At 44.1% G+C, this 11,632-nt stretch overlaps 1 long non-coding RNA gene across 1 annotated transcript in view; it reads left to right on the top strand.

Moving 5' to 3' along the window:
* The first annotated feature begins 7,785 nt into the window (after positions 1-7,785).
* Positions 7,786-11,632, top strand: part of LOC109309522 — a 23,179-nt gene continuing 19,332 nt past the window's right edge. Inside the window, exon 1 of the long non-coding RNA XR_002100937.1 lies at positions 7,786-7,827. This is a non-coding gene — a long non-coding RNA (uncharacterized LOC109309522). The remainder of the gene's footprint in view (positions 7,828-11,632) is intronic.

Genomic DNA, 11,632 nt, shown 5'->3' with positions numbered 1-11,632 from the left:
AATTTGCTGCCATTGAAATCAGTAGTAAAACTCCCAATGACCATTCTGCTTAAAGTAAAAAAGAGTCGAGTATAGCAACAGGTGATATATTCTTTAAACAAGACTCTAAAGGCCTACGGAAGTTGAAAAGGCAGAACCTTTGGCAGAACACTTTTACCTTCCTGGACACTTCCTCGCTGACCTGTTCTCAGACAGCAAATTTTTAACAAATGGTGTGAACAGGAAACTATGGAACAAGAAATCATTCACAGATTAGATTGCGTTAAGTACAGTTTAAACAGGGCCTTATCCCATTATCTGGATTATATGACTCCTTGTTCCTATGGATTTACTGCTTGTTCATTTGTTTCTCCCAGCACTGACCCCTTCCCCTTCTCCCTCCTGCCTCTCTTGCCCCCTCTCTTGTCTATTGTATTATACTATTTCTCTCTCCCTCTTATAGTCTGCTTTCTGCAGATACTTTTTAGGATGCTGTTTTTTAGCTCCCTAGGTACTAATCTAGCATTAGAAAAATCATTTTTTAACGTAATCTGCTTTTATATTTGGAAAGGGGATATAAACATATATTTTAAAAAACAGTTTAAAAACTACTGGCACTACCTCTTTGAGCATGTGCATTACAGAATATTGACTAGACTTCCTGTATGTTGGATTTGGGGAGATTTTTATTTCATTAACATTTCTCGTGTGATTTTTTGCAAAGTTTTGTGCTGAGCTGTAGATCATAAGCATCAGTGTGCTTGGTGCTGCACAGCCCCAAGCCAAAAAAGAGAGTACTTGCCCAAAAGAGCATATTTTCTTAGATGGCTTGGCCATGCAGTTTGTCCAGACCCTGTGCAAGGAGGGAAGTGTCATCTTCTACTTTCTCCCTTTATTGTACCCACATAATATGTCTTCTAAATAAAGTTTAGAAATCAAAACAGCTTTAACTAGCTGCAGCTAGATCTTGCACAGCCTCACGGTTACAATTTGTCTAACAAACAGAAACAATGCACGATTGTTTCCTTGCAAGTAACAAAACAACTAGGACAAAGCCTCAGCTGTATGTGTATGGGCTTGTGAGCCTCCTTGTACTTATTTTACTGGCTGTCCACGTGCTGGCCAGGGTGAGGCTGAAGGGATCTTGTACAGGATACAAACTACACAGGAGAAGACAAAAAGAGAGAGATGTGCAGGCAGCAAGAGGATAATATAACCATCAGTCTCTCAAGGCATACAGTAAAACTTGCAGTTAATCTGTGCCTGCTCAGTTCTGACAAATCCAAAGCTTTTAATGAGATCTGTCCTGATGGCACAACACCGAACTGCTTATCACAGGTTTAGAATATATGTACACATCTAGATAGAAAAGGAGTTTGCCAATAGATTTAGACCAAGCAGGCTTGGCTACAGTTGTTTTAATTGGTTCTAAAAACAAAACAGGCAGCCTAGTGAAGTTTACACGCATAGCTAATTGGCTTCATTATGGGGTCATTACCTCTTCATGCAATTAACAATGTGGTGCTAGCCATTTGCTTTTTATTTGACATGCACCTGTTAGCACAGCACTGCTAATAAATCACCTGCTATACTATTATGTTGATGAGCACTGTCTCGTGGCCTGAATGCTGTGAAATCTCTCTTCCATTTACACATGTCAATAGCTCTACTTTGAGATTCAGAACCAGTAATTGGATCTTGATTCCAGAAGGTGAGGGAATCCATTTTTAATATTTGGTCTTTGCTACAGCTTAATTATTCTCTTGGTGAAAGGTTTTTAATGAGAAGGTTAATACTTGATATTTTCCAAGAGTCACTTTCAAAGGCTTGAATCCTACAGAGGGTAATACTATATTTTACATAATTTTTGTTTGCCACATACATCGCTGCCTGTACTGATAGAAAGGAAGAAAGAGGAAAACTTAATTTATGAGGCAATGCCTGGCTTGCAAAAAGAATATAGAAGTTATGGTAAAAATAAAAATAACAAGTCTGATCAGATTGGTCTGTTTACCAGAGCTGTTCTCTTTGGTCTCCTTCATTTTCCCCCTTCTTTGAATGGTCCGGATGCACGTCTCTGACACTGTGAGACAGGATTCTGGGTAAGATGGATCTATGGTCTGATCCAATAAGTGGCAGTTCTTATGTTCTTACATAAAGGATGGACAAAAAAGATAATTTAAGTCTGAATGTCAGTTGAGCAATGGAAGCATAATCTTCCAAGGCAAGTGATAGAAGACTACTGAACAAACTACTGGTGAGTATATTTCAGAGAAGAAATCGGAAAAGCTGGCCACAGGATAAGCTAGATAGCCATGACTTTTCAAACAGTGTACTGAAAATCAGTTTTTGGATGCTTAACTGGAGACAGTTAAGATAACTCTTTTTCAGCAATTTCTGAAAATCAGCAGGTGCTTTAAAGGTGTCTCCAACTGCCCCCTTTCAATTGTCACTTTGAAAAATGGGAATCGATGGGTGGGAACTGATGGTTAGGGAACTGATAGGCAAGATAGGGAACTGAAGGACACAATCCCTTGGGAGGCCAGCCTGAGGGGGAAAGGAGTCCAGGGCAGCTGGCTGTGTTTTTAAAAAAACCTTACTGATGATGCAGGAATGAACCATCTCAATGTGCAGGAAGACTAGCAAGTATGACAGAAGACTTGGCTTAACAGGGAACTCTTCGGTGAGCTAAAACACAAAAAGGAAGCTTACAAGAAGTGCAAACTTGACAAACAGCTAAGGACAGTGCCATAGCAATGAAATTTGGTACCTAGGGCAAAGCCTACAGCAGCAGCCCACCCTTGCCCCATGCAGAGACCTGGGGGGCACCCCCCCATACATGCCCAGGGGTGCACACAGCAGTGGGAGCTGCCCTTCCCCCATCACCACACCCACCCCAAACAAACTGCTCGTGGCTCCATCCCGTACCCTGCCCTGGCTAGGCAGCGCCTGTTGGGACCCCTTCATTTCGGTGTCGAGGGGGGTCACCCCACTCACCACCGCCTTGCTACAGCACTGACTAGGGAGGAGTATAAGAGTATTGTTCAGACATGAAGGGATGAAATCAGGAAAGTCAAAGCACAATTGGAGTTGCAGCTAGCAAGGGACATGAAGGATAACAAGAAGGGTTTCTACAAGTACATCAACAACAAAAGGAGGATCAGGGAAAGTGTGGGTCCCTTACTGAATGGGGAGGTAAACTAATGAGAGAGGATGCAGAAAAGATTGAAGTACTTAGTGCCTTTTTACCTCAGTCTTCACAGGCTAGATGAGTTCACAGACTACTGCACCTGGCAGCACAGTTTGGGGAGGAGGTGAGCAGCCATCAGTGGCAAAAGAAGAGGTTAGGGACTATTTAGAAAAGCTGGATGTGTACAAGTCCATGGGGCCGGATGGGATGCACCCAAGGAGGCTGAGGGAGTTGGTCAATGTGCCTGGAGAATTGCTGGCTATTGAAAACTCATGGTAACTCAGAGAGGTCCCAGACAATTGGAAAAGGGCAAGTATTGTGCCATCTTTAAGAAAGGAACGGAGGATCCAGGGAACTATAGACCAGTCAGCCTCACCTCAGTCCCTGGAAAGATCATGGAGCAGATCCTCAAGGAATCCATTTCTAAGCACTTGGAGGAGAAGAAGGGTATTAGGAACAGTCAGCATGGATTCACCAAGGGCAAGTCATGCTTGACCAACCTGATTGCCTTCTATGATGAGATGACTCGCTCTGTGGATGCAGTTAGAGCAGTGGATGTGATATACCTTGACTTCAGCGAGGCTTTTGTTTCGGTCTCCTACAACATTCTTCCAAGCAAGCTAAGGAAGTACAGGTTGGATGACTGGACTGCAGGTACATAGAAAACTGGCTGGAAGCTCAGATTCAAAGGGTAGTAATCAATAGCTTGATATCTATTTGTAAGCTGGTATCAAGTGGAGTGCCTCGGTTTTGTTCAATATCTTCATGAACAACCTGGAAGATGGCATAGGGTGTACCCTAAGCAAGTTTGCAAATGATCCTAAGCTGGAGGGTAAGGCTCGTATTCACAGAGGCCTTGACAAATTGGAGGATTGGACCAAAAAAGTTCAGTAAGGAGAAGTGCAAAGCCCTGCACTTAGAATGGAACAATCCCATGCACTTGTACAGGCTGGAAATCATCTGGCTAAGCTGAATATAAGCCAACACTGTGCCCTTGCTGTAAGTTCTAACAGTGTATGGGGCTGCATTAGTAAGAACATTGCCAGCAGATCAACGGAAGTGGTTACTCCCCTCCATTTGGCATTGTGGGGCTGCATCTGGAGTACTTTGTACATTTTTGGGCCCCCACTATAGAAAGGATGTGGTCAAATTGGAGACAGCCTAGCAGAGGGCAACAAAAATGGTTTGGGGACTGGGGCACATGACTTCTGAGTACAGGCTGAGGGAACTGGGCTTATTTAGTCTGCATTAGCGAAGACTGAGTGGGGATTTAATAGCAGCCTTCCACTACCTAAAGGGAGGGTTCCAAAGAGGATGGAGTTAGACTCAGTGTTCTCAGTGGTGGCAGATCACAGAATGAGGAGCAATGGTCTCAGGCTGCAGCAAGGGAAGTATAAGTTAGATATTCAGAGAAACTTTCTCACTTGTGGGGTAGTAAAGCACTGGAACATGTTACCCAGACAGGTTTTGTAATCTCTATCCTTGGAAATTTTTAGGCCCTAGGTAGACAAAGCCTTCATAGATTTCATAGATTTCATAGACGTTAGGGCTGGAAGGGACTTCAAAGATCATCAGGTCCAGCCCCCTGCCCCAGGGGCGGGAAGTCAGCTAGGGTCAAAGAATCCCAGCAAGATAAGCTTCCAAACATTTCTTGAATGAGTCCAGAGTAGGTGCCTGTACCATTTCTGGAGGGAGTGTATTCCAGGTTTTGGGGGCTCAGATAGTAAAGACATGTTTTCTTATGTCCAGCCTAAAATGGTCTTGGGGTAATTTATGACTGTTGGTCCTTGTTTTTCCTCGGGGCAGACATTCTCCCAGATCCTGATGTACAGCCCTTATGTACTTATAAGCAGCCACCAGGTCCCCCTTGAGCCTGCACTTTTCCAGGCTGAAAAGTCCCATGGCTCTCAGCCTCTCTTCATATGGCCTATTCTCTTGCCCTCTGACCATGCACATGGCTCTCTTCTGGACTTTCTCAAGCTTCTCCACACCCTTCTTAAATTATGGAGCCCAGAATTGGATGCAGTACTCCAGCTGTGGCCCCACCATGCCAAGTAAAGCAGGAGGATAACATCCTGAGATTTATTTGAGAAGCATCTATGGATGCAAGCAAGATTATTGCTCACTTTACCAGCTGTGACATTACACTGGTGGTTCATGTTCTTCTTGTGGTCAATCATGACCCCAAAGTCTCTCAGCAGTGGTGCTAACAAGCGTAGCACTACTGAGGCTATAAGGATGCTGAGGGTATTTTTCCCCCCAAGGTGGAGTACCTTACGTTTATCGATATTGAACTTCATCAGGTTTGAATCCACCTACTTGTAAGTTTATCCAAGTCAGCCTGGATCACTAGCCTGTCCTCAGGTGTGGACGCTATGCACCAAAGTTTAGTGTCATCGGCAAACTTAGCTGGTGCACTTCTGACACCAATGTCCACATTGCTGATGAAGATTTTAAAGAGAAATGGTCCAAGGACAGAGCCTTGGGGGACATCTCTGGTCACAGAGCGCCATAATGATTCACTACCATTGACCACTACTCTCTGGGTCCGACCTCAGAGCCAATTTCCCAGCCACTGGACTGTGATGTAGCTGAGGCCACAGTTGGCCAATTTTTCCATGAGGAGGTCAAGGGACACCAGATCAAAACCTTTTTTAAAGTCCAGATATATGATGTCAATCTCTTCTCCTATGTCCAGGTGATATGTCACATGGAAGGAGATGAGATTGGTCAGGCAAGACCTACCTGCAATAAACCCATGCTGGCTATCCTTCAGGATGTTGCCTTCAGTCAGCTTATCCAGAAGGGTCTCCTTGGTAATTTTCCTCAGAATCTTACCAGGGATTGAGGTCAAGCTGATTGACCTGTAATTCCCAGGATCTACTTTCCACCCTTTCTTAAAGTTGGGCACCACATTGGCCTTCTTCCAGTCTTCAGGTACTTCACCTGGGTGCCATGAATTTTCAAATATTTTTGCCAATGATTGGGCGATGACATCCGCCAGCTCCCTGAGTACTCTAGGGTATAATCTGTCAGGACCAGCTGACTTGAAGGTGTCCAGCCTCTCAAGGTGATTCTTTTCTAGATCAACACCGATGCTGGGTATAAATATGCCCTCACCCTGGCCATCCCATGTCTTGCTAGGCAGGGAGGTCCCATTGGACTGAAGAAAGATGGATGCGAAGTACCCATTAAGCAGATTGGCTTTTTCCTGGGTGCTGGTTATCAGCTGTCCCATTTGGTTCAGCAGGGGTCCAATGTTACCCTTGCTCCTTTTCCAACTCCATTGGCTGAGATGATATACTTGGAGCCGGTCCTGTTTTGAGTAGGGGGTTGGGCTAGATGACCTCCTGAGGTCCCTTCCAACCCTCATTTTCTATTATTGTAAAAGATCTTTGCTGATGATTTTATCAGTCTTTTTAAATATTAATTTCTATAATGATCTGACTTTCCTTTTCTGGGGGTATATCTAAAATGCAGGAGTTGTTTTAAATTCAAGGCTGGAAAAATGTTATTGATACCTGCTGGCTAGAGGACTACACTTACGCACCAGAAGGAGATATGCAGGGACCATTTTCCCCAGCACCCTGTACCTTGCAAAAGAATTTCCATTATTGCTACGCCTCTGCTATACTGTTTCCATTAGCACCTTCAAGTTTCTGAAAAAGGTCTCTACTATTCTGTCCCCTCTCTCAGCCGTCATTTAACATTCTTGTTCCCATGAGAATAACAAGCTTCCCCAACAGCAGCATGACATGAACATGATTCCTGAGAATCTCTCCGGAACCCAGTGTTCTGAAAAGAAAGTTGAGCAATCATGATAATTTGCTCTTCTTCTATTTAGTAAAGCTACTATGGGAGCTTGTGGAGAAACACTGGAGAAATTCATCTTCCAGAACGTGATTGGGAAGATCACATTCAATTGGCTTACAGTCAGAAGGTTTACTTCACAGCTGTAGGAAAATAAACTTTTCTTATTAAAAATGAAAGTGATATGCTGCTTAAATTGACAGTGGATGTTACTGTGCTCAGCAAAGAAGGCTTCCCAGTGCCCAGAGGGGAGTGGATTTTCCCAGTCTTGCATTTTGATATATAAGCCCTAAAGGAACTGGAATGGATAAAGTGGCGTAAGAAATGGGATGTTGTTACAAACACAGAAGTGACTACATAAGTTAGATGATGGAATGATAAAGTCTGTGTTAGATGTCTCAGCACACCTAGTGCAGACTAAATGTTTTTCAAAGGTTAGAAGATGCAGACTGAGTGCTTTCACAATTGATAAAGGTGCCTTTGATCCATCTGACATAGCTCCTGCGTGCGTTACTAATGTCCCCATAGGTCAAAAACAAACCCCAACCTCTAAGAGGTGCTTGCAATCCTTTTCTGGTCTGGAGTTGTTCCGGTTTGGAATTTCACCCAGCGAGCCTGTGCAGAGACTGGGGCCAGCTTTGAAAACTCCAAAATAAAAAGAGGCATTTACGTCAGAGAGAAGAAACAGAGCATTGCCAGATTTTCTCACTGAAGAGAGCAAGAGCAGATTGGAGGGAGGAGGGGGGAGAAGAAGGGAGGGGAAAAAAATCTAAAATAAAGCACAATGGCAGTTAATAGCCAGCCCTCATGTGGAACAACACCGTCTCCTGGCAACCTATGGCAGTTGTGTGAGCGCGTGAAAGGAGCCTGAATGCAGGAAAGTGCCAGGGTCCATTTCAAGTGGTTAAGAGGAGGTTGACTATTCATTTACTGCAGACCTGCCCAGTTTATTAATATGTTGCATTCAAATTTAATCCCAGAAGTACACAAGTATTGAAAACAACTAGCAGTAGAGTATACAGCTGCCCACAGAAGAGCTTGGACTGTAATTTTATTTGGCAGTTCGTGCCCCACCTCTCTGCTGTGCTATTTAATTGCCAAGCATTGGTTGTCATACCATTTTTTCATTAATTCATAAGCAAGGCATAACATGAGAACAATGGCATTTTCAGTGCTAGCTCATATTCATCCCTAGTTGGTCAGATGTGCCAACATAGAGAAATGTAGTCTTGGGTTGAATTCATGCAAAATAAAGCATTTCAGCCTCTTCTACAAGCCAAAGCAATCTTTTCAACCTTTTCTTCTGCCTTAGAATGTAGAAATGACTGATCAGATAAAAAAGACTGATTTTTTTTTTTGTATTCTGATTTCATCCAGAGTTTGTTTATTTATTTTTCATTTCTTTTGCAAAAAAAAAAATCTGTTCTGAAGAACAATTCTTTAACTGTCTCTTGTATCTGGGAAACTGGAGCCCAGGCTCTGCTGGAATGTCTAGTTCTGAACACAAGGTTGAGAAGTTTTTAACTTAGGAAAAAATGTGCCACCTAAACAGCCACTGAGTATTTCGAAGTTGTTTTAGTGATATTGTTTAGCAGTTACAGTCAGATGGGTCTGGTTGCTAATCTCACAAATCACTATGTGTAACAATGAACAGCCCTTTCGATTTCTACACGACTGAGTGGATAGAACTGGAAAACTAGGTAAAATGGCAGAACAACCTTAATAAACATATTGGGAGTTAACATTGTTAAGCAATTGTGAACATGTCCCTGCACAGGGAGAATAATAGTCTGCCTTGGCATTTAAAAGGCTTTTTTCTTCAGTATGAGGAACTTCAACATTTGTGTTGTAATTACTGTCCACTGCTCCACAACCCCATGAAAGAAGTCAGATGCTGGACCTTTCAGCCTAGTCATTTTCTTCAGTTGAATGGGGAATGTTAACACTGTGTCCATTTTCAAATTCTGTGAATGAATACTAAGAACAACTTCTGTGACTCTGTTCAAGGTGATGTGAGTTTCTCATTGTCAAGCGTAGGCTGTGAGATTGTTTTCTTCCTTTTAGAACCAAGGAGTCAATTAGCACATTTTGGTCCAACTCAGGGTATTTTTTCCTAACTATGGATTTGCTGCAGTTGGCTCAGTCCTCCAGTCCATTGCACCTGTTATGACATGTGAACAAAGAGCATGTTGAAACCTATTTGGTAGTCACTTCTCATAGCTATGAGGCCAACGGCCTTTGATGGGCGTCAGTTGATTTTTGGTCAAAACCTTAAATAGGGTAAGACAGTAAAGAATGCCCATTGTGTTCTAGGGGTGATTATTCTTTCCTGTTCCTTCTTTTCTTTGAAATGTCTCCTCAAATGACTGAAGAATAAAGAAGATAGATAGGGTGACCCTAATAATTTGAGGGAAATCTGGGATGGGGTAAGGAAATCTGGGATGGGGGATGCTGGGGGGCATTAGTGTACATGAACACACACACATACATATACACATACACACACAGCCCCAACCCCGTGGCTCCCTGGAGTAGGGTGAAGCAGGACAGTACAGCATGTACACACACACACATACACACACAGAGCCCCAACTACAGGGCTCCCTACCTGCACCCCTCCCCAGCCCCAGATCTACTCTGCTCACAGCCCAATGGGGTACAGACCAGGGAGAAGCCCATTGGCTGGGTTCTTTGGAGAAAACTGAAGCAAAAGTCCTGGATTAGCACAAACCTGTCCACACATGCCCGGCTTCTGACTCAGAAGATGCACATGAGGGCAGATTCTCAACAATATGGGACTTCTGCTTCAATTTTCTCCAGTGGCCAGGACCCTGAGACAGCCTCCAAAATCTAGGACTGTCCTGGCCAATCCGGGATATATGCTCACCCTAGACATAGAGGAACTGCTGGATATATCATCAAGTAGTAAGAGACTAGTATAAGACATTAGTATTCTTACCTGGTGCAAATGCCTATGCTAGAGAAGGAACAACTGAGACTCATGGAGAATGTAGACAAAGTATCATATTTACTTGACTATAAGATGACTCCCTAAATAATTAGATTCTATATATGAGATATTTATAAATTTGTTATAACTTTCCAGATACAGAACCTAATTATTAGAGGTTTGCCTTGAATTTGTCCCCCTCCTAATACTACAACAGGGAAACTAAATCTGGGGAGGTCAGGTGGCCTCCTTGCTCTCTGTGCTCCCAAATTCTTCTCCCTGCAGCCCCCTCCCACATTACTGTCAGACCTTGCTTTCCCTGAGCACATGTAAGTGAGAAGCACGTTTTAAAATGCTGGCTTTGAAGTAAACGTATAAGCAAATTACTATGGGGACCCATAGCCCTAGTTCATCCAGAATTGATATATTTTATCTTTGAAACTGCTGCAAGTCCCCCAGCCCTGTGTATTTGATTGGGCCACAGCCCCAGGCACTGGCTTGCACCCGTGGCCATGGCCCAAAATGCCCAGTCAGACTCTGGCCCCACACATCAGATTACACTGGACCCTGGCCCTGCACCTAGACTGTGGCCTAGCCCTGCATGCTGGTTTGGGTCCTGGCTCCAGCCCCATGTGCCAGCAGCTGGACTTTTACCTGCACACATAGCCATATAATGTTGCCTGCAGAGCCTGGAAAATTGATGGCAGGGGAGCAGTGGCAATGTTAATTGCTACTGGTCCCCAAATGCCAATTTTCCAGACCTGTGGAAAACATCAGGGGCCAGATGACATGGCTCTGTGGGCCCTGGCCCATGCATCAGAGGTTTAGCACAACTGAACTAGACAAACTCATGGATGATAGATCCTTTGATAGCTATTAAATAGAATAGTCTGGGCTGCATCTCTATGGATAATGGATGATAATGGATACCGGAGAGGGTATGGCAGGGGATAGATCACTTTAGATATACTTTTTCGTATGCTTTCTCTCTAAATCATCCACTACTGTGTTGGAGACAGGATATTGAACTAGGTAGACCATTGATCTGATCTAGTATGGCTGTTCTTATGTTCAACGCCAAATCCGTGAATATGCATGATGTTGGAAAAGGTTGTTGTAGAAGTTCAAGTAGTTTCATAGTTGGTAGGGTCAGAAGGGACCTGAGCATCTAGATCATCAAGTCTGACCCCCTGCCATGGCAGGAAAGAGTACTGGGGTTAGACAACCCTGGCAAGGTGTTCATCCAGCCTCCTTTTAAAGACCCCCAGGGTAGGAGCCATCACCACTTCTCTTGGAAGTTGGTTTCAGATCCTAGCCGCCCTGACAGTGAAGTAGCGCCTCCTGATGTCTAGCCTGAATCTACCCTCTGCCTGGTAATGCTCAGGGGAACAGGGACTCCCCCATTTCCTGTTAGTCCCCTCTGACTAGTTTGTAACAGGTCACTAGATCCTCCTCAACCTACTCTTGTGGAGGTTGAACAGGTTCAGGTCCCGTAGCCTCTCCTTGTAGGGCCTGCCCTGCTGCCCTCTGATTATGCGAGTGGCCCTCCTCTGGACCCTCTCCATGCTGTCCACATCCCTCTTGAAGTGTGGCACCCAGAACTGGACACAGTACTCCAGCTGCGGCCTGACCAGTGCTGCATAGAGGGGGAGGATCACCTCCTTGGACCTGTTTGAGATGCATCTGTGGATGCATGACAAGGT

This window comes from Crocodylus porosus, unplaced genomic scaffold (assembly GCF_001723895.1).
Source record: "Crocodylus porosus isolate Cpor-Errol unplaced genomic scaffold, CroPor_comp1, whole genome shotgun sequence".
Classification (NCBI taxonomy): Eukaryota; Metazoa; Chordata; order Crocodylia; family Crocodylidae; genus Crocodylus; species Crocodylus porosus.
Note: the sequence above shows the minus strand (reverse complement) of the source record. Positions and strands in the feature narration are given on the sequence as shown.